Source organism: Bos mutus, chromosome 1 (assembly GCF_027580195.1).
Source record: "Bos mutus isolate GX-2022 chromosome 1, NWIPB_WYAK_1.1, whole genome shotgun sequence".
Lineage (NCBI taxonomy): Eukaryota > Metazoa > Chordata > Mammalia > Artiodactyla > Bovidae > Bos > Bos mutus.
Genome location: NC_091617.1, coordinates 107,950,451 through 107,977,803, shown reverse-complemented (window position 1 = coordinate 107,977,803; position 27,353 = coordinate 107,950,451). Strand labels below are relative to the sequence as shown.

The window sequence follows — 27,353 nt, the reverse complement described above, 5'->3', positions numbered from 1 at the left end:
ATAACTTTACATATGTAAAGCTTAGAATGATTGCTAGTACATAGTAACTCAGTAAATACTGACTTTTGTTTATAACTACTGTTGTTATTATCCATGTTATGTGAGTTGATTGAACCAGAACTCACTATAGAAAGTGAACCAGAACTCACTATAGAAAGTGAAAGTTTTTTTCAACAAAAACAATTGGTTATTTGTTATCTCATACAGTTAGAACAATTTTATATGTTTGCTCCTTCAACAAGATGACGAGCTTAACAAGACTAATACTTTGAATTATATTAAAACAAATTATAATTAGTCCATGGAAACCTTCATTATTATAGTATTTGACTTCAAAATACATAATTTGCGTAGACTTGTGCAGATTATTCTATTTTTAATAAGATATTCTAATTTGCTTTATTAGATTTTATTTTTCCTTGATTTTAAAGTTTCACGGAATTTAAGATGTGATATATCAAGACTTTTCCTTTATTATGTCACAAAGACTTGTAAGTATCAAAACATATAGCCATATCTTTTATCTTGAAGATCACTGGGTATGTATCACACATGCTCAATATCTATTTTTGTGTTCTCAAATTTAATGCATTCTTTAATTAGTTATTTCATACTTTGAATTAACATCTTATTGGTAGTTTATGTAGAATAATTTCCTTTATCTAATTTCTAGGTTTCTTTTATTCTTTTCTTTCTGTTAACTTATTTTCTTCTCTCAACTGTTTTGATAGTTTCAGTTTATTTCACTTTATTTTATTGAAGTATAGTTGATTCACAATATTGTGGTAGTTTTCGGTGAACTGAAAATTGATTCAGATATAAATATATATGGAAGTACACATACATAGATGGTGTGATCACTGACCTAGAGCCAGACATCCTGGAATGTGAAGTCAAGTGGGCCTTAGAAAGCATCACTATGAACAAAGCTAGTGGAGGAGATGGAATTCCAGTTGAGCTATTTCAAATCATGAAAGATGATGCTGTGAAAGTGCTGCACTCAATATGCCAGCAAATTTGGAAAACTCAGCAGTGGCCACAGGACTGGAAAAGATCAGTTTTCATTCCAATCCCAAAGAAAGGCAATGCCAAAGAATGCTGAAACTACCGCACAATTGCACTCATCTCACACGCTAGTAAAGTAATGCTCAAAATTCTCCAAGCCAGGCTTCAGCAATATTTGAACTGTGAAATTCCTGATGTTGAAGCTGGTTTTAGAAAAGGCAGAGGAACCAGAGATCAAATTGCCAACATCTGCTAGATCATGGAAAAAGCAAGAGAGTTCCAGAAAAACATCTGTTTCTGCTTTATTGACTATGCCAAAGCCTTTGACTATGTGGATCACAAGAAACTGTGGAAAATTCTGAAAGAGATGGGAATACCAGACCACCTGACCTGCCTCTTGAAAAATTTGTATGCAGGTCAGGAAGCAACAGTTAGAACTGGACATGGAACAACAGAATGGTTCCAAATAGAAAAGGAGTATGGCAAGGCTGTATATTATCACCCTGCTTATTTAACTTATATGCAGAGTACATCATGAGAAATGCTGGACTGGAAGAAGCACAAGCTGGAATCAAGATTGCTGGGAGAAATATTAATAACCTCAGATATGCAGATGACACCACCCTTATGGCAGAAAGTGAAGAGGAACTAAAAAGCCTCTTGATGAAAGTGAAAGAGGAGAGTGAAAAAGTTGGCTTAAAGCTCAACATTCAGAAAACGAAGATCATGGCATCCAGTCCCATCACTTCATGGGAAATAGATGGGGAAACAGTGGAATCAGTGTCAGACTTTATTTTTCTGGGCTCCAAAATCACTGCAGATGGTGACTTCAGCCATGAAATTAAAAGACGCTTACCCCTTGGAAGGAAAGTTAGGACCAACCTAGATAGCATATTCAAAAGCAGAGACATTACTTTGCCAACAAGGTCCGTCTAGTCAAGGCTATGGTTTTTCCAGTGGTCATGTATGGATGTGAGCGTTGGACTATGAAGAAGGCTGAGTGCCGAAGAATTGATGCTTTTGAACTGTGGTGTTGGAGAAGACTCTTGAGAGTCCCTTGGACTGCAAGGAGATCCAACCAGTCCATTCTGAAGGAGATCAGCTCTGGGATTTCTTTGGAAGGAATGATGCTAAAGCTGAAACTCCAGTACTTTGGCCACCTCATGTGAAGAGTTGACTCATTGGAAAAGACTCTGATGCTGGGAGGGATTGGGGGCAGGAGGAGAAGGGGACGGCAGAGGATGAGATGGCTGGATGGCATCATTGACTCGATGGACGTGAGTCTGGGTGAACTCGGGGAGTTGGTGATGGACAGGGAGGCCTGGCGTGCTGCGATTCATGGGGTCGCAAAGAGTTGGACACAACTAAGTGACTGAACTGAACTGAACTGACACATATATAGTATCTTTTCAGATTATTTTTCCATTATAGGTTATTATAACATATTCAATATAATTCCCCAAGCTAAACAGTAAATCCTTGTTGCTTATCTGTTTTATGTATAGTAGTTTGTATCTGTTAATCCCGTAATCCTAATTTATTCCCCTCCCCAATCCCTTTCCCCTTTGGTAATTTAGCTTGTTTTTTGTGTCTGTGAGTCTATGTATATAGATTCATTTCTATTATTTTTAAGATTCCACATAGAAGTGATATCAAATAATATTTGTCTTTCTCTGTCTGACTTACTTCACTCAGTATGATAATCTCTAGGTTCATCTGTGTTGCAGATGGCAATATTGCCTTCTTTATGGCTGAGTAATATTCCTGCATGCGTGCATGTGTGTGTGTGTGTAAGAAGGTAAAGTAAGAAGGTTCCCTTTTCTCCGTACCCTTTTCAGCATTTATTATTTGTAGACTTTTTGATGATAGCCATTCTGACCAATGTGAGGTGAGACCTCATTGTAGTTTTGATCTGCATTTTTCTAGTTAGTAATGTTGAGCATTTTTTCATGTGCCTGTTGGCCATCTGTATGTCTTCGGAGAGTTGTCTGTTTAGGTCTTGTGAGTTGTTTGTTTCTTTTAATTTTTAAATTTATTTTTAATTGGAGGATAATTACTTTACAATATTGTGTTAGTTTCTGCCATATAGCAGCATGAATCAGCCATAGGTATACATATGTCCCCCCCACCTCTCACCCATTCCACCCCTCTAGGTTGTCACAAAACCCCAGGTTTGAGCACCCTGCATCATACAGCAAGTTCCTACTGGCTATCTATTTTACATATGATAATTATATGTTTCATGTTTGTTTTTTAATGTTGAGTTTTTGACCTGTTTGTCGATTTTGAATGTTAACCTCTTGTTGATCACATTGTTTGTAAATATTTTTTCCCATTTTCTAGATTGTCTTTTTCTGTTTTTGTTTCCTTTGCTGGGCAAAAGCTTTTAAGTTAGATTAAGTCCCATTTGTTTATTTTTATACATATTCTGATTGACAAATCCAACTGAATTTCTAGCTGATAGTCAGCAACAACCATCAGGCACATGAGTGAGCAAGCCTTCAGCCCACCAGCCATCAAGTCAGTCCCAGTCTTTGTGTTGCCCCATTTGATGCTGCATGGAGCTACTCTACCTGAATCCTGCTCAAGTTCAAATTTGTAATGATTTTCAAATGTGTAATGTTCACAATTAATTATTGTGGATGTTTGAAGCATGAGTTTGGGCTGATATATAGCAAAGATAACTGACATACAAGGGTAAACTCTTTTCCTATCTTCAAAGTAACATTTTTAAGGAAATAAATATTATTGGAATTATTTCCCAGGAAATTTGACCATGGAAGTCACTTGGTATTTTTGGCATAGGAATAAACTCTTTATTTATTTTTTTTGAAAAGTTAAAAATTCCTTAATTTTTTATTCCTGCTACCACTCCACAATTTACAGGGCAATATCCCTGATGTATGGAGAAGGAAATGGCAAGCCACTCCAGTGTTCTTGCCTGGAGAGTCCCAGGGACGGGGGAGCCTGGTGGGCTGCTGTCTATGGGGTCGCACAGAGTCGGACATGACTGAAGCTACTTAGCAGCAGCAGCAGCAGCAGCATCCCTGATGTAATGAAAAGAGAAAGAAAAAGACAAAGCTACAACAGATAAAAGACCTCAGGAATGTACATCTAATTGACACTACATTGTATTAATCGATAGCTTCACTTTTTGCAAACTGTGGCTATGACAGTCCTGAACAAGAAGGGTTTTCTGTTTAAGCTGCAGTAACTTTTCTGACTATGGATCATCATTCCTTCTGTGGCAGATTTTTACAGTTCCTCTAACGCATTTGGGACGACTGTCTCAAAGTAACCTACAGCTTTCCTGACAACTCCTCGCTCTCTCTCCTGCTAAGAACTGTAGCCCTTTTCTTCTGAGTTTTTAGAACCTTCTGCTACCATATCCACAACTTCCACCACCAGATCCATAACTACCACCATAGGGACTGCCTGAGCTTCTTCCACCAAAACTACCCCCTTTCATGGGTCCGTAATTTGATTGCCGTTGTCCACTATAATTTCCAAAATCATTAACGTTTCCACCACCACCATAGTTACCTCCAAAATTTCCTCCTTCATTGAACCATCATATCTTCCACCACCGCCACCATATCCACCACCTTGGTTTCCATATCCTGGTTCACCACCACCATAACCTCCTCTACTACTATAACCAGGACCACCACCATAATTGCCACCGTCACCTCCAAATCCATTATATCCACCATCAACTCCTGCATAACTCCCTCTGCTGCCACCACCTCTACCAACATAGCCTTCTCTTGCACCAAAGTTTCCACCATGGCCAGCTACCTCCACCACCTCCAAAGTTTCCTCCACAACCCATAAAGTTGCCAGATCCACCTCTATGACCTCTTTGTGATGCAGCAGATTGCATCTCTTGTTTAGAAAGGGCCTTTTTCACTTCACAATTATGCCCATTAATAGTGTGGAATTTCTGAACAACAATTTTATCAATTGTACCATGATCATCAAAAGTTCCAAAAGCAAATCCTCTCTTTTTCCCACTCTGCCTGTCTTCCATAACTTCTATGGTTTCAGTCTTGCCATACTTTTCAAAGTAGTCTCTCAAATTACATTCTTCTGTATCTTCTTTAATACCACCAAGAAAAATTTTCTTCACTGTTAGATGGGCACCAGGCTTTACAGAATCCTTTCTAGAAACAGCTCTCTTTGGTTCTATTACATGCCCATCAACCTTGTGTGGTCGAGCACACATTTTGCATCCACTTCTTCAACACAAGAACAAGTCACAAAACCAAAGCCCCTGGAACATTTTGTTTGGGGGTCTCTCATCACCACACAATCTGTAAGTGTGCCCATCTCAAAATGTTCTCTTAAGCTATCATCTGTAGTTTCAAAGCTCAGACTGCCAATAAACAGCTTTCTCAACTGCTCCTGTTGCTTGAGATCATGACCTTTCTCCCCTCGGCAGCGGCGGCCATGGCCGGAGTCGAGCTGGGGCAACCGGTGGCAGTTCTACCTCCATTTTGAGACCGGACTCGCCTCTTCCAACTCCCAGGAATAAACTCTTTAGAATGTCTGTGAAAAAAAATTTTAAGCTTTGTGATAACATATATAAGTAAAGCACAAAAATAATTTCAACATTTCTTCATCTCTTTGAATATGTATATTTCTTTTTTTTTAATTTTATTTTATTTTTTAACTTTACAATATTGTGTTGGTTTTGCCATATATTGAAATGAATCCGCCACAGGTATATATGTGTTCCCCATCCTGAACCATCCTTCCTCCTCCCTCCCCATACCATCTGGGTCGTCCCATTACACCAGCCCCAAGCATCCAGTATCGTGCTTCGAACCTGGACTGGCGACTCATTTCATATATGATATTATACATATTTCAATGCCATTATCCCAAATCATCCCACCCTCTCCCTCTCCCACAGAGTCCAAAAGACTGTTCTATACATCAGTGTCTCTTTTGCTGTCTCGTATACAGGGTTATTGTTACCATCTTTCTAAATTCCATATATATGTGTTAGTATACTGTACTGATGTTTTTCTTTCTGGTTTACTTCACTCTGTATAATAGGCTCCAGTTTCATCCACCTCATTAGAACTGATTCAAATGTATTCTTTTTAATGGCTGAGTAATACTCCATTGTGTATATGTACCACAGCTTTCTTATCCATTCATCTGCTGATGGACATCTAGGTTGCTTCCATGTCCTGGCTATTATAAACAGTGCTGTGGCGAACACTGGGGTACACATGTCTCTTTCAATTCTGATTTCCTCAGTGTGTATGCCCAGCAGTGGGATTGCTGGATCATAAGGCAGTTCTATTTCCAGTTTTTTAAGGAATCTCCACACTGTTTCCATAGTGGCTGTACTAGTTTGCATTCCCACCAACAGTGTAAGAGCGTTCCCTTTTCTCCAGACCCTCTCCAGTATTTATTGTTTGTAGACTTTTGGATTGCAGCCGTTCTGACTGGTGTGAAATGGTACCTCATAGTGGTTTTGATTTGCATTTCTCTGATAATGAGTGATGTTGAGCATCTTTTCATGTGTTTGTTATCCATCTGTATGTCTTCTTTGGAGAAATGTCTATTTAGTTCTTTGGCCCATTTTTTGATTGGGTCATTTATTTTTCTGGAGTTGAGCTGTAGGAGTTGCTTGTATATTTTTGAGATTAGTTGTTTGTCAGTTGCTTCATTTGCTATTATTTTCTCCCATTCTGAAGGCTGTCTTTTCACCTTGCTTATAGTTTCCTTTGTTGTGCAGAAGCTTTTAAGTTTAATTAAGTCCCATTTGTTTATTTTTGCTTTTATTTCCAATATTCTGGGAGGTGGGTCATAGAGGATCCTGCTGTGATGTATGTCGGAGAGTGTTTTGCCTATGTTCTCCTCTAGGAGTTTTATAGTATCTGGTCTTATGTTTAGATCTTTAATCCATTTTGAGTTTATTTTTATGTATGGTGTTAGAAAGTGCTCTAGTTTCATTCTTTTACAAGTGGTTGACCAGTTTCCCCAGCACCACTTGTTAAAGAGATTGTCTTTTCTCCATTGTATATTCTTGCCTCCTTTGTCAAAGATAAGGTGTCCATATGTGCATATTTCTTCTACTTTCACTGACTGTAATAACTGCCAGTTTTCTTAATATCATCATCATTATTATTGTCTTATTTTGTGTAGAACAGAGATGAGAAATATGGAAAATCAGTCACCACTCATTAGGCTACACATATAATGCAATGGTAGTTGATCAGTGCAGTTTTTTATGCTGAGTCCAGGTATAACTTCCGAATTCTCAACACAGCACTTCATGTTGTCACAGATGTTCATGCCAGTGGAATGAACATCTGAGATGAGACCTATAATTTATAAAATATCTTATAAATATTTTTAAATTTAACATATGACATCATCTTCATATATAATTTTTTTTCCTTCCCAATTTGGCCCCCAGACTCTCAAAGCTACCATGATACCACCATCGCTCTGATTATTTGAAGGTATTTCTTTTACTTTTGAGAGGTCTCTGCTTCACATACACTTTTTTTCCTTTTCTCTTTTTTTAACCTCTCCTGTAGCTTTTTTCTGTGTTAAGTCAAAAGTTACCTAAGTTTGTGGAAAAAAATCACTCTGAGATTTCCCTAAGGGGACAATATGGTGAGTGGGGAAAACTATTACAATTTCCTATAAAACATTTTCACTATGGAGAAAAGATGAGAAGTAAGTATATGAGTGATGAGGTTATTTGCAAAATTTTATAGTACATCTGAAGGGAATTGATTATGTAAGGAAACTGAGGGCATGCTACGTCCCAGGTGCTGGACCGCTAATATACTTTAACTTGTTTGATTGTCAGAATACACCTATAGGGAGAATATCACTACCCAAATTTTTCCATTTATACAGATTTATTAATCATTTGTTCTTTTTCATCTGTTAATTTATTCTTTTTCTTCTATAAATAATTTGAAAGATTTTATAGCACTGTAATAAAGTGATGTATGAGTTTTTAAATATCATAAAAAGGAAAAATATTCATTAATCAGTCAAGAGCAGGAGAAAAAAACAAAACAAATTTAACACATCAAAAGCGCCTATAGAATTGCTGTAACTCATTCTAGGTTTCCTGACAAAAGCAGATTATCACAGAGAATTAAAAGTTTTACCACGAATCTTTCCCTAAAAGGGAATTCTTACATGGGGCTTCATGTAGAGCATTTTTTATTAAATGAAATACTGTAAATACTTAAGTGCTATTTTATGTTGCTCTTACTGTCCTAGTATCATCATCATCATGTGATATAATGTATAATATCCTCAACATCATAATTGCAAGAAATGAAATAATAGATTTCATGTACCACATGCTTTTAATATCTATCAATAAAAGCCATAAAAAAGCATCATAGTGAAATTTAGTATCTTAGGAAAATGTGATCCAAGAATATAGTATTCTGATGGATCTGCTTGAATCTAATTAAAACCCAGTATATATGGAGAAGCAGAATGCCTGTTCCTATAATAATTCTTCCTAGGTGAACTTTCATTCAGTTCGGCTTTTATACTAGAAGTAATAGGAGTTGTTTTAATCCTCTCTGCTCTTAAAAGGGTCTGAAATGTTAATACTCTATGTGGTTGATTTAGGGGTAGAATCTTAAACTTTAGAGATCAAATGAACAGGTGATGGGGTGACATTCTTTTATGAGAACACAGAGCCTGAAGAGAACACCCTCCTAGACAGCTAGCCTATTACCTCTGCAGGAAGGTAGGCTGAGAAGGGGACACTTCCAGGAAAGTCCAGCATTTTTCACATATCAATGCTACATCCATCTCAGGACAAGAATGTATAAACAAAACAATTCCCAAATTTTTACAACCTTCAGCAGAGCAGAAATTTTCAAATCATTTCATACCTCATTTTACTTAATTTCTCATTATGATCCTGGAAAATTTTCAGAAGTATTGCCATTAAATGTCAGATTTGAGAAAAGCTTCCCAGAAAAGTAAGATTAATTTGTCCATTTGATTAAAATTTTCAGATGAAATAAATCAAGTGATAGCTTTCCTGTCATTGAAACTGTTCAAAGCCTCCTTTTTCTTGTAAGTCGGTTCTCATCAACCAGTTTATTGGAATTCATTTCAAGCAAGGGACCTCACCTAGAGGGATTCAAAATATGGTTTACTCTACATTTAAAATACATGATCCAAGTTTTTAATCAAATGAATTTTATAAGGAAGCATTACTGTGTCCAAATGAGAAAGGGGTTTAAGATTTTTTTTTCATTCAAGACTATTTTTCTAGCACTGAAGAGCTGAAAGTAAAGCAAGTGGGTATCAGCTAAAGTCTATGCCATGATGTTTTTAAGATGGCAAATAAAAGTGAGGTTTACCTTGCAAATATTCAACATGATATTTTAAAATTTTGCTAATCGATTGGTGAAAGCCCAATTAAGTACCTAGTAAATTTGCTTTGGTCACATTTTAATGAATTTCATTACAAATGTATATGAATCGTGTCAATACACTTCTATCAAATTTTAGCAAGTGTTAAAATATAATTATATTCAATGCAAATGTAGGAGTAAGTGAAATATTTAATATGTTGACTTTTACAAAGATTTCTCATTAAGTTATTATGAGATGCAGGGACCCCACTGAATACTACTTATTGCTATGACCTGTGCATCTTCTTATCATTTTTTTCTCCATCAGATGGAAAAAAAAAAACTGATGTTCTGGCTTTGGTATGGCCCTAGGACCACAACACAATGCACAAATGGACAGTGGCCAGTTGTGGAGATGGTTCAAGCAAATAATGTTTACTGTCCTAGGTGACAGTTCATTTGTAACTAACTAAAAACTTGAGTTATGTTTTGTGCCTGATTTTTATTCTTCTGAAAAAAGTGGAGAGTCCCCTGAGTTACAGTACCGATCCACTTTGAGTGATCTAAGAAGGGTCACTTAAGCCAATGACTGAAAGGTCTACAGATTCTATTTTCCCATGCTAAAATCAAATGATTTGTGTTTTTATTTCATAAAAGATGATCTAAATTATTGACAGTCGCATTTTGAATTGGTGCCTACTTCATATTTAGGCCGAGCAGGTAACGATGCATCCTCCCTTCGTGCTGCCTTTATAGATTTGAAGATATTAGGTACTTTGTTATGGTGCATAGATAGACCCTCTTGAAGTAGACTTATGTCTTCTAAAAGCCTGAAGATAGAATAGAATCATATAATAGACACTTGAAATCTAGCACAGAGGAGACTAATGCATCACACTCAAAGTTTAGCCCTTTATATTAGTAGCAAGTTTTAGTGTAACTTTTTTTACGAAAAAGTTACAAACCTTTGAAATAGGCAGAGGTTGTTCTCTAATGTGAGCACATACCCTCCCCGCCCACGCACACACACATTCATTCTTTCTCATTCTTTCTTTACCTATTTCTCATTCTCTCCTCTATGTTCATCTGCCTCTCCCTCTCTTCCTCCCTCCTTTCCTTCTCATAAGTAAGACCCAAAAGCTTCAATTTAAAAAAGATTTGAAGAATTTACCTGTTTACCATTATCACGTATCATAAATTGTTTTGATATGTGCACTCACACATGCAGCACATACAGTCATTTGTTACGTCAACTGTGTCATTATCTCATGTATGCCAGGCATTGTGCTAGGCGCGGGAAGAAAGCAAGCAAAACAAACCTGAACTCACCCTACATTTAGAGGGTTAAGTGATTCACTCTTGTGAATAAGGAAACAAATTTGGCTGAAAGTACTAAATCTCATGAAAAGATTTTAAATGATTTGCTTGACACTCAGTAAATAAACCAAACAGATAAGAATCTAAGTCAGTTTTACAACTCTATGGTAGCCGAAGGAACTATGATCATCTCTAATTAACAGTGTGGAAAGATTACTGTTCTGAAAGTAGTAAGGTCTTGGTTCTTGGAATGGCTCTGCCACTAATTAGCTGTATCACTTTGAACAAGTCACTTGACATCTGGGCCTCAATTTCTCTCACATATAAAAATGAGAGAAGTGAACTTGGGGGTCTCTAAGATCCTTTTCAGATCTTAAGAGCTTATGATTATCCAAATGTACAAACTCAAATGAAATCCCTAGTTTTCTTTAAGATACAAAATAACATATATATAAAGTAACAGTTTTTCTATATACTTGAAGTTATCTATACAGTATAAATAAAAAATATAATTCCCCTAGCAACAAAAGTATAAAATTGCTAAAAGAAACTTGACTGATAATTAAAAATATTTTACTGAGCACTTACTGTGTGCAAATAAGACTATTGCTAAGACTGCTGCTTCTGCTGCTAAGTTGCTTCAGTCGTGTCCAACTCTGTGTGACCCCATAGAGGTAGCCCACCAGGCTCCCCCGTCCCTGGGATTCTCCAGGCAAGAACACTGGAGTGGGTTGCCGTTTCTTTCTCCAATGCATGAAAGTGAAAAGTGAAAGTGAACTCGCTCAGTTGTGTCCAACTCTTAGCGACCCCATGGACTACAGCCTACCAGGCTCCTCCATCCATGGGATTTTCCAGGCAAGAGTACTGGAGTGGGGTGCCATTGCTTTCTCCGAGGTAAAGACTAATGCTAGGTAAAAGTCAAGGAGCCTGCCTCCATGGAATTTATGTTCTGGTAGGGAAAGCAAATAGAAGAGAGTTATTTGTACAATTAAGCCAATAATAATTTTTATAAATTCAATGAAGGAAAAGAATGGAATAATAAGAGAGCATTATTGTGTGTGTGTGTGTGTGTGTGTGTGTGTGTAGCATATATAGCCAAGGCTAAAATATTCACTTTTTTTTGTTCCATTCCATTCAACAACGATTTAACTGTTATTTGCCTGGTACTGAGGAGAGTTTCCCCAAGATGTGATATTTTCAATGGTAAAACTGTGGAAGTCCCAGACAAAACAGGACATTGATCACAGTAGTACCATGGTACATTTTGAAAACAAAAGACCAATGTGAATGAACGCATAAGGATTAAGATGATTGAAAATAACTTGAATGAAGCTGGTAAGGTAGGCAAAGGATAGATCACTTATAGCTTTATAAACCGTGTTAATTTTAGAGCTTTGCTTGTTTCTCCCAAGTGGAAAACCAACATAGGGCTTGGCACGATTAGAATTCATTCTTAGAAAATCCATCTGCCAGTAGTAAGAATAGTGGATTTGGTGGTTATGTAAAGGTTGTGGTGATAGTGATGATAAGGTTATCACAAAGCTAATTTTAGAAAGATTAGTGAGATTATTGCAGTAATTAAAATAAAAGATGGTGAAGGGCATAGGGTAATGACAGTAACGATGAGAAGAAGTAGGCACATTAAAATACATGATATATGGAAAGTAGAATTAATGAAATCTAGAATTATGATTGTGGGAAAGTCAAGTAATGATAGAATAATTGGCATCTAGAGAATCTGAGATAATGGAATATTCTTAGAGAAGTGTCGAGGGGAAAAGTGACCTCAGGCTAATGGAAAAAACTCAAAGCCTATAATGGGAGCATTGCCTTAAAAACACAGCAGAAGGTTGACTCTTGAAATATAGTACCACAAAAGAGTAAGAAAATACTAAATTGCATTTAGCATGTGCTGTCACTAAAATAAATGAAAAACATATGCTATCTGAAATAATAGAGAAAGAAAAAAAGAAGAAATAAAATGGAGACAGACCAACATAATGAGAACTATTATGTCATTTAGAGCCTGAAAGCTTGCCTTCAAACCCAGGTTCTGCCACATTACTTATTAGAGCTAGGATTTCGGTTTGTTACTTAGTTTTACTATATTACAAGTTTCGTCATAGATAATAAATAAAAGCTAAAATTCACTGAGACTCACGTCCATCGAGTCAGTGATGCCATCCAGCCATCTCATCCTCTGTCGTCCCCTCCTCCTCCTGCCCCCAATCCCTCCCAGCATCAGAGTCTTTTCCAATGAGTCAACTCTTAGCATGAGGTGGCCAAAGTACTGGAGTTTCAGCTTTAGCATCATTCCTTCCAAAGAAATCCCAGGGCTGATCTCCTTCAAATGTAAATAAATAAATAAGGGTGGGGCCTGAATCGAATAGGACTTGATGTTCTTATAAGAAGAGAGTGAGACACCAGGGTTGTATGTGCACAGAGGAACAGCCATGCAAAGACTTAGCAAGAAGGTGGCCCTCTGCAGGCCAAGGGGAAAGGCCTCAGGAGAAACCAATCCTGCTGGCACCTTGAACATCCACTCTTCAGAACTGTTGAGAAAATAAATGCCTGTTGTTAAGCACATGTACCTCCCCTCCCAAAGAAAAAGAAACTATAAAATAAATATGTTAAAATGATTCAAGAAAGAAAATACAGAAACCACAATAGAAGAACATAATAGGATGAAAAATGTATGGGCAGATCATTGGCTCAAGATTTGAAAACTTTACCTGCCCAGCAGACCTTGGCATCAGGAATCACAGTAGCAGAGTCAGTAGGTCATTTCACAGAATTTTCGTAAACAGAAAAATTTTACAGGTAAATTACTAAAAAACAAACAAACAAGAACCGATTGGGTTTTCACTGTGTGATTCAAACACTGTTAAACATTTTTTACCACCTGTCCATCCCCAGTTCCAGAATAGAAGCGCTTCTGATGGGATGTGTGTGTTAAGTTTTTATTTAATGTATGCAACCTAAATCTGGAAATATTTCTGTTTTTTAATATAGAATTTAAAAGCTCCATTCAAAAAAAAAATCATATTGAAGAGCAGATTGCCAGAAGTAGCTGAGACAACTTTGACTTTGAAGGAAAAAAAGAAAGGATGAGGATTTATGCTACAGACAATAAGATTCTATATAAAAGCTAAAATAGTGTCATCAGTGGAAAGGAATAGAGAGCCCAGAAACCTCCCCACAAACATATGAGAGCTTGCTTGTGTGTGTGCGTGCATTCATGTGTATGCTTCAGTTCAGTTCAGTCGCTCAGTCGTGTCTGACTCTGCAACCCCATGAATCGCAGCACGCCAGGCCTCCCTATCCATCACCAACTCCTGGAGTCCAACCAAACCTATGTCCATCAAGTCAGTGATGCCATCCAACCATCTCATCCTCTGTTGTCCCCTTCTCCTCCTGCCCTCAATCTTTCCCAGCATCAGGGTCTTTTCAAATGAGTCAGCTCTTTGCATCAGGTGGCCAAAGTATTGGAATTTCAGCTTTAGCATCAGTCCTTCCAATGAACACCCAGGACTGATCTCCTTTAGGATGGACTGGTTGGATCCCCTTGCAGTCCACCTTCTCCAAAACCACAGTTCAAAAGCATCAATTCTTTGGTGCTCAGCTTTCTTTAGAGTCCAACTCTCACATCCATACATGACCACTGGAAAAACCATAGCCTTGACTAGATGGACCTTTGTTGACAAAGTAATGTCTCTGCTTTTGAATATGCTGTCTAGGTTGGTCATAACTTTCCTTCAAGGAGTAAGCATCTTTTAATTTCATGGCTGAAGTCACCATCTGCAGTGGTTTTGGAGCCCAAAAAAATAAAGTCAGCTACTGTTTCCACTGTTTCCCCATGTTTGACATGAAGTGATGGGACCAGATGCCATGATCTTTGTTTTCTGAATGTTGAGCTTTAAGCCAACTTTTTCACTCTCCTCTTTCACTTTCATCAAGAGGCTCTTTAATTCTTCTTCACTTTCTGCCATAAGGGTGGTGTCATCTGCATATCTGAGGTTATTGATATTTCTCCCGGCAATCTTGATTCCAGCTTGTGTTTCTTCCAGTCCAGTGTTTCTCATGATGTACTCTGCATATAAGTTAAATAAGCAGGGTGACAATATACAGCCTTGACGTACTCCTTTTCCTATTTGGAACCAGTCTGTTGTTCCATGTCCAGTTCTAACTGTTGTTTCCTGACCTGCATACAGATTTCTCAAGAGGCAGGTTAGGTGGTCTGGTATTCCCATCTCTTTCAGAATTTTCCACAGTTGATTGTGATCCATATAGTCAAAGGCTTTGGCATAGTCAATAAAGCAGAAATAGATGTTTTTCTGGAACTCTCTTGATTTTTCGATGATCCAATGGATATTGGCAACTTGATCTCTGGTTCCTCTGCCTTTTCTAAAACCAGCTTGAACATCTGGAAGTTCACGGTTCATGTATTGCTGAAGCCTGGCTTGGAGAATTTTAAGCATTACTTTACTAGCATGTGAGATGAGTGCAATTGTGCAGTAGTTTGAGCATTCTTTCCTTAGTCCTGTCCAACTCTTTGTGACCATATGTATTGTAACCTGCCTGGCTCCTCTGTCCATGTGATTTTGCAGGTCAGAATACTGGAGTGGGCCGCCATTTCCTTCTCCATGAGAGCTTGCTATTTCATATAAATGGTGGGGGGGTATTTTTTAAAATATATGCTATGCAATAGTACTGAAAGAATTGATTATTCATATGGAAATCTCAGAAAGCTTAAATGTAAAAAGTGAAATTTTAATATTTTCAGAAGAAAATGAAGATCAGATTTGCAGTCTAGGTATAGGAAAGGATTTGTTAAACAAAGTATTTAAATATTTAAAATTTAAAATACAGTAAAATCAGATACCTCTGATAAAAGGTAAAATGAAGTCAAAAGATGTGCCACATACTGGAGAACAAATGCAATGTATGTAATTGGCAAATTGCTAACATATAGAATATGTAAGGTAACCTTTCAAATCCTATAAATCAATAAGAAAAAGATAAATAATCTTAAAGTAAAATAGACCAAGGATAGAAGCAATTCTGAGGAGAATAAACCCTAGTGGCCAGTTTTTGAAGAGAAAAGTCTCTCTAGGAATCAGAGAACTGCATGTTTAAGAAAAGAAAATGTCATTTCAGATCAGTTGGTTGTCAGAAATTAAGAAATCCAACAACACTAGAGATAATAACAAGAATACAGGGAAATGGGCATAATAAAATATTAACATCTATTAGTTTGAATCCTGTAATACCTATATTATATATTATATCTCCTTCATATTATAATCTTTGTTTTTAATAGATTTGCAATATTATATTACTTATTACTTTTATTTTAAATTAAAATATCAAGTGAATTCAGTTACATAGAGGTCAATGAAGAGCAGTTTGGTTGAGTGATAAAGTTAGAAGCCAGGTTGCAATAGACTAGAGAGGACCAGTCATTCCTAAAGGAAATCACCCCTGAATATTCTTTGGAAGGGCTGATGCAGAAGCTGAAGTTCTAGTGCTTTGGCCATGTGATGTGAAGAGCTGACTGATTGGAAAGGACCTTGATGCTGGTAAAGATTGAGGGCAGGAGGAGAGGGGATGATAGAGGATGAGATGGTTGGATGGCATCTCTGACTCAATGGACATGAGTTTGAGCAAACTCCAGGAAATAGTGGGCTTCCCATGTAGCACTAGTGGTAAAGAACGTGCCTGCCAATGCAGGAGACATAAAAGATGTGGGTTAGTTCCCCGGGTTGGGAAGATTCCCTGTAAGAAAAATGGCAACCCACTCCAGTATTCTTGCTTGGAGAATCTCATGGGCAGAGGAGCCTGGCGGGCTACAGTCCGTAGGGGTTGCAAAGAGTCAGACATGACTGAAGCGACTTAGCACGCACACACTGGGAGATATGAAGGACAGGGAAGCCTGGCATGCTGCAGTCCCTGGGATCGCAAAGAGCGGGACACAAGTGCACAACAACAAGAAAATGAATGGTGCTGGAGAAGTGAGACAGAGTGTAGATAACTTCTTCAGAAAGTTGTGTTTAAAGAGGGGCGTTGAAAGGACAGGGGTCTGGAATGAAAGGTCACAACCTAGACTAATAACCATTAACTTTGCTAAAAGACAAATGATTTAAACAAATGAAAACACATACTGTGCTCTCAGACAGGAGATTCAATATTGACAAGATTTCCATTGTCTTCAAAGTAATGCATGCATTGCTTTAGCAGTTATGCTAATCCTAACAGGATTGTGTTCATTATAGTTTTGGTTTGGAGGAGTTTGGGGAGATTTAAGAAAAGTGATACTAAAGTATATTTAAAAGCAGAGTTTCATGAGTATAGCCAAAAAATTTAAAGTCATAATAGTGAGGTTGATATGGCTTGACCAAATAGTAAAATATATGTGTTACTAGTTTAGGAATCACCAGTCAAATAATTGAAACGTTGTAGAGAGTTCAGAAAGAGATCAAATTACATGAGAAAGTTTATAATATATAATAAATCAGTTTTTCTATTTTTTCCTTATCCATATGTTTATATCACGTAAATGCATTTTTATTCTGCTTTTTGTGTCTACTTTCCTATTAGAGTGACTTTCCCAACATAATTTTATTTAGCTTAATTTTATTGGCTGTATTTTTGTTTAGAAACACATTAGCCACTTACCTAGATGAGTATATATTCATATAATTGCTTTTTGTTAAAATAATGCTTAATGAATATCTTCATGAATTTTTTTTAATTTTCAGCTTCTTTGATGTACATTGTGATAAGTAGAATTATTATATCAAAGAGTATAAATTATTTTTGGTTCTTGAAATATACTGCTGTGTTTCCCTCTGTGAAACCATAGCTGGGGAAGCAGTGAACATCATCTCCCACTTCAAACATTTTATTTCAAGTCTTTTTTTTTTTTCCCCTAACCAGAATGATAGTATTATTTATTTTGCTTTGCTCTTGGAAAGGAGTCCAGCTCCCATTCTCAGTGTTGCATGTTTATGTCTAATAAACCTTCAGCCAGATTGTCTTAGCTATCTTCAGCCTACTGATGCCTTTAATGCATACCTGTTTGATCAATACAATAAACAACAACAACAAAAAACTGAGTAGAAAATAACTTCATCCTCATCATTAAAGAGACAGAACTACCATTTCTGGTAGAGACAGAACTACCATTTCTGGGAAACAGTACTAAGGAAAAGTAGAGAGTTTTCTGGGGTCAGACAATCTGGCCATGAATCCTGGCTTTATTGCTTAGAAACTGTGTAACCCCGAGTGCTGTGTTATACCTTATGGTGCACTTCAGTTTTCTTAACTGGTAAGTTAAGAAATAAAAACCATATAGGATTCTTGTGAACACTGAATGAATTAGTATTACATATTAAACATTTAGAAAGATAACTGACATATTAAGGGGTGAATAAAATGTTGAATTGGCACCTAGCATTTATTCTAATGTTTTTGTAGCCTGCTTTTCTATACAGCAAAGACTGGATAGCAGAAACTTACGTGTTCTAGAATTCTTTGCATCTAAGACTCCAGATATGAGTTAGGTTCCACCAGTTAAATCTATTCATGTAGGATTTTCAAAGTAAAAGTGGTATGGAGGCAGTCTTTCTGCAGCTCAGTTGTGGAGACCTGGAGTACTTCTTCATTATTCTAGTGTTCCAGGGTGTCAGGTCACTACCTTTGTGCAAGCTGAGAGGCAGCTGTGGTGGTAGCTTCCTGAATTGTAGCTCTACTAAGGTTTTCTTGAACTGCACAGTTCAAGTGCACACCTCCTAATTTCTTACCATCCTGCCTGTGGTAGAGGGAGGTGTTGATTTCAACATCATCCTTGGAAGCCTAACCCAGAGTCCATGCTTTCAGCCATTCCAGCAGTTGTATAAGTTTCCCATATAAAATTCATTTGCTTCAAGTCTAGAAAAATCTGTTTCATGCAACTGTGATGATAATGATGGTAATAGCAGCAGTGGTAGTAGCAGTAGTAATGTAGTAGTAGAAATTATTGTTATTGAGACTTTTGCATTATAGATCTTTCCAAAATGGAAAAACTTTAAAACCTGAGATGCCAGTCATTTGTAATTGATTATGGCACCTTTCCACTCTGAACCTAGAGAACCAGCAAAGTTTTAAATTCAGACCGAGTCAGCCACTACCATTCAACTGGAGCTGGTTGGCCAGTCTTGGTTTATGTTTGTGTTTTTCCTTCGAACTTAGCTTCTCTCCAGCTTCATATTATGTATTATACCTAATATATGTTTTTTTCTTTTTTAAAAAAACTTTTTGTTTTGTATTGGTGTGTAGCTGATTAGCAAACAATGTTGTGATCGTTTCAGATGAACAGTGGAGTGACTCAGCCATATATATACATGTCTCCATTCTCCTCCAAACTCCCCTCCCATCCAGGCTGCCACATAACATTGAGCAGAGTTCCATGTACTATACTGCAGGTCCTTGTTGCTTATCCATTTTAAATATAGTAGTGTGTACACGTCCATCCCCAAATCCCTATACAGTCCTTACCTCTCATCCTCCTGTCCACCCCCAGCAACCTTAAGCTCATTCTCAAAGTCTATGAGTCTGTTTCTGTTTTGTAAGTAAGTTCATTTGTATCATTTCTTTTTAGATTCTGTATAGAAGGGATGTCATACAATATTTCTCCTTCTCTGACTTACTTCACTCAGTATGACACTCTCTAGGTCCATCCACGTTGCTGTATTGGCATTATTTCATTCTTTTTAATGGCTGAGTAATATTATATGTGCCACATCTTCTTTATCCATTCCTCTGTCCATGGACATTTAGATGCTTCCATGTCTTGGCTATTGGGAAGAGTGCTGAAGTGAACATTGGGATGCATGTGTCCTTTGGGGACATACTTTCCTAATGTATATTATTGGTTAGGGTATATACTAACATTAGAGAAAGGAAAGGCACAGGATGGCGAGGGGAATGATGTTCAGACCACTGTGAAGTCATTGGAACCATTCAGGAAAAATAAAATTCTACTTTGGTTTAACCAGTATTTCTTTGACCTTTATTGTTTAGCAGTTGGTCACATTACAGAGGGAAGACACACCTACACATAAATAAATTGTATTCTGTACTGGAGTATGAGCAACTTGAGACCAGTGTCTTGTTCACTGTTGTAATTTTACTACCTATCACAGTATATGGTATATAGCATGCACTCAGTCAGTTCAATTCAGTTGCTCAGTCGTGTCTGACTCTTTGCGACCCCATTGACTGCAGCACACCAGGCCTCCCTGTCCATCACCAACTTCCGGAGTTTATTCAGACTCATGTTCATTGAACCGGTGATGCCATCCAACCATCTCATCCTCGGTCGTCCCCTTCTCCTCTTGCCTTCAGTCTTTCCCAGCATCAGGATCTTTTCAAATGACTCAGTTCTTCACATCAGGTGGCCAAAGTATTGGAGTTTCAGCATCTGTCCTTCCAATGAATATTCAGGACTGATTTCCTTCAGGATGGACTGGTTGGATCTCCTTGCAGTCCAAGGGACTCTCAAGAGTCTTCTCTAACACCATAGTTTAAAGGCATCAATTCTTCAGTGCTCAGCTTTCTTTAGCATCCAACTCTCACATCCATACATGAGTACTGGAAAAACCATAGCTTTGACTAGATAGAAGTTTTTTTGGTAAAGTAATGTCTCTGATTCTTAATATGCTTTCTGTGTTCGTCATAACTTTTTTTCCAATGAGTAAGCATCTTTTAATTTCATGGCTGCAGTCACTATCTGCAGGGATTTTGGAGCCCCCAAAAATAAAGTCTGTTACTGTTTCCACTGTTTCCTCCTCTATTTGTCATGAAGTGATGGGACCAGATGCCATGATCTTCGTTTTCTGAATGTTGAGCTTTAAGCCAACTTTTTCATTCTCTTCTTTCACTTTCATCAAAGGCTCTTTAGTTCTTTTTCACTTTCTGCCATAAAGGTGGCATCATCTGCATATCTGAGGTTATTGATATTTATCTCTGGAATCTTGATTCTAGCTTGTGCTTCATCCAGCCCAGCATTTCTCATGATGTACTCTGCATATAAGTTAAATAAGCAGGGTGACAATATACAGCCTTGACGCATTCCTTCCCCTATTTGGACCAGTCTTGTTCCATGTCCAGTTCTAACTGTTGCTTCCTGACCTACACACAGATTTTTCAAGAGGCAGATCAGGTGGTTGGGTATTCCCATCTCTTTAAGAATTTTCCACAGTTTATTGTGATCCACACAGTCAAAGGCTTTGGCATAGTCAATAAAACAGAAATAGATGTTTTTCTGGAACTCTCTTGCTTTTTTGATGATCCAGCGGATGTTGGCAATTTGGTCTCTGGTTCCTCTGCCTTTTCTAAAACCAGCTTGAACATCTGGAAGTTCATGGTTCATGTATTGCTGAAGCCTGGCTTGGAGAATTTTGAGCATTATTTTACTAGCGTGTGAGATGAGTGCAATTGTGCAGTAGTTTGAGCATTCTTTGGCATTGCCTTTCTTTGGGGTTAGAATGAAAACTGACCTCTTCCCGTCCTGTGGCCACTGTTGAGTTTTCCAAATTTGCTGGCATATTGAGGGCAGCACTTTCACAGCATCATCTTTTAGGGTTTGAAATAGCTCAACTGGAATTCCATCACCTTCACTAGTTTTGTTCGTAGTGATGCTTCCTAAGGCCCACTTGACTTTGCGTTCCAGGAAGTCTGGCTGTAGATGAGTGATCATACCATCATGATTATCTGTGTCGTTAAGATCTTTTTTGTACAGTTCTTCTGTGTACTCTTGCCACCTCTTCTTAATATCTTCTGCTTCTGTTAGGTCCAAACCATTTCTATCCTTTATTGAGCCCATCTTTACATGAAATGTTCCCTTGGTATCTCTAATTTTCTTGAAGAGATCTCTATTCTTCCCTATTCTGTTGTTTCCTCTATTTCTTTGCACTGATCACCGAGGAAGGCTTTCTTATCTCTCCTTTCTGTTCTTTGGAACTCTGCATTCAATTGGGTATATCTTTCCTTTACTCCTTTGCCTTTCACTTCTCTTCTTTTCACAGCTATTTGTAAGGTCTCCTCAGCCAGCCATTTTGCTTTTCTGCGTTTCTTTTTCTTGGGGATGGTCTTGATCCCTGCTTCCTGTACAGTGTCATGAACCTCCATCCATAGTTCTTCAGGGACTCTGTCTATCAGATTTAATCCCTTGAATCTATTTTTCACTTCCATTGTATAATTGTAAGGGATATGATTTAACTCATACCTGAACAGTTTAGTAGTTTTTCCTCCTTTCTTCAATTTAAGTCTGAATTTGGCAATAAGGAGTTCATGATCTGAGCCACAGTCAGCTCCCAGCCTTGTTTTTGCTGACTGTATAGAGCTTCTCCATCTTTGGCTGCAAAGAATATAATTAGTCTGATTTCAGTATTGACCATCTGGTGATGTCCATTTATGGAGTCTTTCTTTGTGTTGTTGGAAGAGGGTGTTTGCTATGACCAGTGCGTTCTCTTGGCAGAACTCTATGAGCCTTTGCCCTGTTTCATTCTGTACCCCTAGGCCAAATTTGCCTGTTATTCCAGGTGTTTCTTGACTTCCTACTTTTGCATTCCAGTCCTCTATAACGAAAAGGACATCCTTTTTGGGTGTTAGTTCTAGAAGGTCATGTAAGTCTTCATAGCACCATTCAACTTCAGCTTCTGCAGGAATTCTGGCCAGGGCATAGGCTTGGATTACTGTGATATCGAATGGCTTGCCTTGGAGATGAACAAAGATCATTCAGTTGTTTTTGAGATTGCATCCAAGTACTACATTTTAGACTCTTGTTGAATACAAGGGCTACTCCATTTCTTCTAAGGGATTCTTGCCTACAGTAGTAGATATCATTGTCATCTGAGTTCAATTCACCCATTCCAGTCCATTTTAGTTTGCTGATTCCTGAAATGTTGACGTTCACTCTTGCCATCTCCTGTTTAACTTCCAATTTGCCTTGATTCATGGACCTGACATTTCCGTTTCCTATGCAGTGTTGCTCTTTACAGTATTCGTACTTTGCTTCTATCACCAGTCCCATCCACAACTGGGTGTTGTTTTTGCTTTGGCTCTGTCCCTTCATTGTTTCTGGAGTTATTTCTCCACTGATCTCCTGTAGCGTTTTGGGCCCTACCGACCTGGGGAGTTCCTCTTTCAGTATCCTATCTTTTTGCCTTTTCATACTGTTCATGGGGTTCTCAGGGCAAGAAAACTGAAATGGTTTGCCAGTCCCTTCTCTAGTGCACTCAGTAGACATACTTTAAATAAATAAGGCATTTAAATAATAATTTTAGATCCAGTGTGGACAGAGCAGACATAGGTCACCTGAGAAAGTTAGGAAGACCTTTTGTTGATAGTAATATTAAAATAGCTCCATAATGAAATAGTTTGAGACTCATCATTTTGTATCTCCCTCATAGACATAATACACATTAGCATATTATAGATTCTGATGAGTTCTGAAGTGAAGAAATAGTTTAATTTTGCCCAACCATATGTTTTCCAGATATATTTACAGAACCCTTTTAGTACCTCATCTGGATCAGAGTTTGGGAACTGCTGTACCTGTTACTTCTTAAGGCTGATCTTTAATAAAAATCATTTTATGCTAAAACATTTTGACTTTGATAATAGCAATTAAAATCTTCATGTCATGAGATTGGTATTATGAGTAAATGTTTAAACAAATTATAGATAAATCTGCACAAAAACTATTGCTAGCCGAGCATTTCTTTAGTCTATAGGTTAGCAACTAATAGGATTTTTCTAGATTATAAAAGGCAGGACACTCCAAAGAACAAAGCGTTTTAAACAATCCAGTTTTTCTTTTTATTAAAAAATACAACTATTTGTAGCTTTTAAAATGGAAATGAGTTGTTTTAAGTTTTCCTTACTTAGTTTTTTTGCTTGTTTCTGTTATTACACTGAATTTCTCTATCAACTTTCTGCCTCATATAACTAAGAGGTCTAACACACCTCTTCTAACTAAGACATTGTAGTATTTTTTTAATGTTGGCTATTAAAATTTCAAATAGAATATTTTTTAATCTAAATTGGCTCTATATAAGTCCACTTAGGAGGGAAAAATCTGCTCAATTCTAATGTAGATAAAATCAGCTTTAAAAATACTGCTTAATACTGGGAATTTTTATGTTATGTATTAATTTTCCCTTATATATTCATGTGTTATTAGCCTTAGTAAATTGTTTTGCTTCTGCAACATATATTAGATGACTAAAAATAACATCACAAAACATGTTTGTTATATTCTTAATTGTTTTGACCATAGAATTAATTTTAAAGTCAAAGGGGGCATTGCTTTTTCATCATTTCCAGTTCAGAATATTCAGCATGTCACAGATGTTCATGAATAATGTCCATTTAAAACTGTTGGCAAAGAGTGCTGGTGAGTTGGCTAGATGAATTAAATGTTGGGGGGATCTGACAGGCAGCACGCTGCTTTGTGATCATTCCAAAGTTCTAATAATCTCCCTCACCTTCTCTGCCTGCCACTAATGAAAGAGAATAGGTGATTGCACCTCCGGCTATGTTCTGCGCCTAATGACTCCTCCAAAGGCAGATTTATGAAGAAAAAATTAACTTTGAATGAGGATTGAATTGGCCCTGACAGTCTGATAGACTGTGACACAGATTCTGTGGCAAAACAGACGTAGCCCTAATTGATTATCAATATTTTAAGCAAAGTGATGAAAATAAGCATTAAGTGATGAGAAAGGCAGTCTTAATACAGTAGGCAGTAACCAGGACATAAGAGAGTCTTTGGGGAGGTTTGCTCTGATTGCTATTACTGAATTTTGTCTGTCAATTTTTACCTTTGCTTCCCAGCAGCCATTGTCCCTCCTTGGTGTACTTTTTTTTTTTTTTTTTTCCCTTAAAGATCTATGACTAGAATGTTAATCTTTCTAAAAACACGGACAAAGCTATCTGCAGTCCCTTCCTCTAGAGAAGTTTGTTTAATATTTAACTCATTTTGAATTGAGATTAGCTTTCATAGTTTTGCACAACTGAAGCTTTTCATGATGGTTTTAGATTGACACAATTTTTTTTCACATACTGTTTCTAGATTTGTTGTCATCATCCATAAAATATATACTAGCCTAAAGTATTACATATCACATATTTCATAATACCAAACATTATATACTTTTTACATCAGTGACTGAACAGTAACTTTAGCCTTAATCTTGGGAATAACATAAAAACATTTTCCTAGAAATAATACACAAACCCACACACAAAATGAGAGACTCTGTATTACATACGCTGTATAGTATAGTGCGTGCTCAGTCATGTCTGACGCTTTGTGACCCCATGGACTGTGGCCCTCCAGGCTCCTCTGTCCATGGGATTCTTTAGGCAAGTATACTAGAGTGGGTTGCTGTTTCCTCCTCCAGGTGATCTTCCTGACCCAGGGATTGAACCCAGGTCTCCTGCATTGCGGGTGGATTCTATACTATTGAGCCACTAGGGAAGCTCATATATGCTATGGTTACTTATAAAATATATTTTCAACTAACAGCAAAAAGATTCAACCTGAATAATTATATGTCCAAATGAATGCATGTTAAATCGCTTCAGTCGTGTCCAACTTTGCGATCCTGTGGCCATAACATGCAGGACAAGCTTCTCTGTCCATGGGATTCTCCAAGCAAGAATACTGGAGTTGGTTGCCATGCCCTCCTCCACGGAATCTTCCCCATCCAGGGATGGAACACACAGCTCCTGTGGCTCCTGCATTGCAGGCAGATTCTTTACTACTGAGCCACCAAAGAAGTGCTCTATGTCCAAACGGTTTTTCACAAACTAATTTAATAACTTGAAATTGTATACCTTATTCTTACAGGTTATATTTAGTCCTATATATTAGAAGCAGAGAAGAAAAACCACACATTAAAATCCGTGCTAGTTTAATTCAGTATTAAAATTGATGAGCCAAGAAATAGTGTGTGACATACATAATGATATGTTTGTTTACAATTAAATAGGTTTTAGATAAATTAGCTTATTTAGCACAGAAGCTGTACATATTTTTCCATGTTAAAATACCCTCTTATTATTAGTCATCAGTATTCATATTGTTTTGTGAAATTAGTTTCATCTGGAAATTGTGTAATTATTGAAAACTTTATATAGGAGTCTCCAGGTTAACTCTGGGAAAGTTTAAAGGAGACATGTTAATGTTTTCCAAAGGTCTCTTAAGTAACTTACTGTAGATAAGATGAAGATAAAACAAAGATGCTACTGTGCAGGACTTCTCAGTCTTTCTCATGCCATGACATGCAAAAGGATAATATTTGGTTGACACAAGAGTTTGAACACTTTTATCCAGAGGCTACTGGCTGTGAAACTCCAGTCACCTCAGACCCTGCCTTGAGAGCTAAGATATTTTAGCACGCTTATATAACCTGTTTGTGGCTCAGTGATTGAGAAACTCTGAATGTATCACAGTTATAGCACTACCATTATAAAATCTAGATTTAATAGTCACAGTTTGAAAATTAAATGTCTAAAATCTATCAAAATATTTTAAAAATATTCTAAAAATTGGGCTTCCCAGATGGCTCATTGGTAAAGAATCTTCCTGCCAAGCAGTAGATGCTGTTTCAATCCTTGTTTCAGGAAGATCTCCTGGAAAAGGAAATGGCAACCCACTCCAGTATTCTTGCCTGGGAAATCCTTTGGATAGAGGAACCTGGCAGACTACAGTCTACGAGGTCACAAAAGAGTCGAACATGACTTAGCAGCTAAACAAAACATTCTAAAAATTACTCTCTCCTAAAAGAGAAGAACAAATATATCTCTAGATATAGTTTTTGCTAGATGGATTAATGATATTAAAATACTTAACTGTTGGCTCTGTTGATCTGTTAAAATTATTCAGAATTTGATTTTTGGTTTGACCCTATTAAAGCAAAATATACATTTAAACTTTATTCTTAGGAAAATGTTAAAGTTATCTCTTGGCAGAATATACTGTCACTCATTTTTAGAGTGTCTAGAATGATCTTCTTAAAAACTGAAAGTACCTTAAAACTAGGCAAATCCAACTCTGTCAGCTGACTGGGAAAATTCAGCCCAGGTCACAAATTCGATCATAGCTAAGCTAGAATTAGAATCTAATTCTCCTGATTCCTGAATTGTTCCCTTTTAACTCTACTGTAGGATGCTTAAAAATCTCAATATGAAAACCTCTAACATGTTGTATGTTATAAAATTATATATTATGCTTTCACAGCTGTAAGATGTAATTTGTTAGCAGTTTTCACTTTTAAGCTACGTAATACTTTTGGCCAAGGTTTTAATAAAGCAGTACCATTTTATTTCCCTAAAAGACTGACACTATTTCAGTATTCAAAATAAGCAATAGAAAAATAAAATATTATAAAAATAAAAATAAAACAAATATGTACTGAATAAACTAACACAATTCTAGTAAAGATAAAAAATATAGTTTAGATAAGAATTTTGCAAACACTGATGTTGAGTACTTTGTCCTCTGTCATTGAGTTTAACATTCCAACGGACTGTAGAAGAAGCAGAAAGAAAAATTATTCTTGTTGCGCCACCTAGCGTCATTCAAGTGCTGTTTATGTTTGAGGTGTTTTTTTTTTT

At 37.1% G+C, this 27,353-nt stretch overlaps 1 protein-coding gene and 1 pseudogene across 1 annotated transcript in view; one reads left to right on the top strand and one right to left on the bottom strand.

Annotated features, from left to right (window-relative positions):
- RSRC1 (arginine and serine rich coiled-coil 1) overlaps positions 1-27,353 on the top strand; it is a 441,173-nt gene that overhangs the window by 298,680 nt on the left and 115,140 nt on the right. The window lies entirely within an intron of this gene.
- Positions 4,243-5,500, bottom strand: LOC102267262 (heterogeneous nuclear ribonucleoprotein A3-like; annotated as a pseudogene).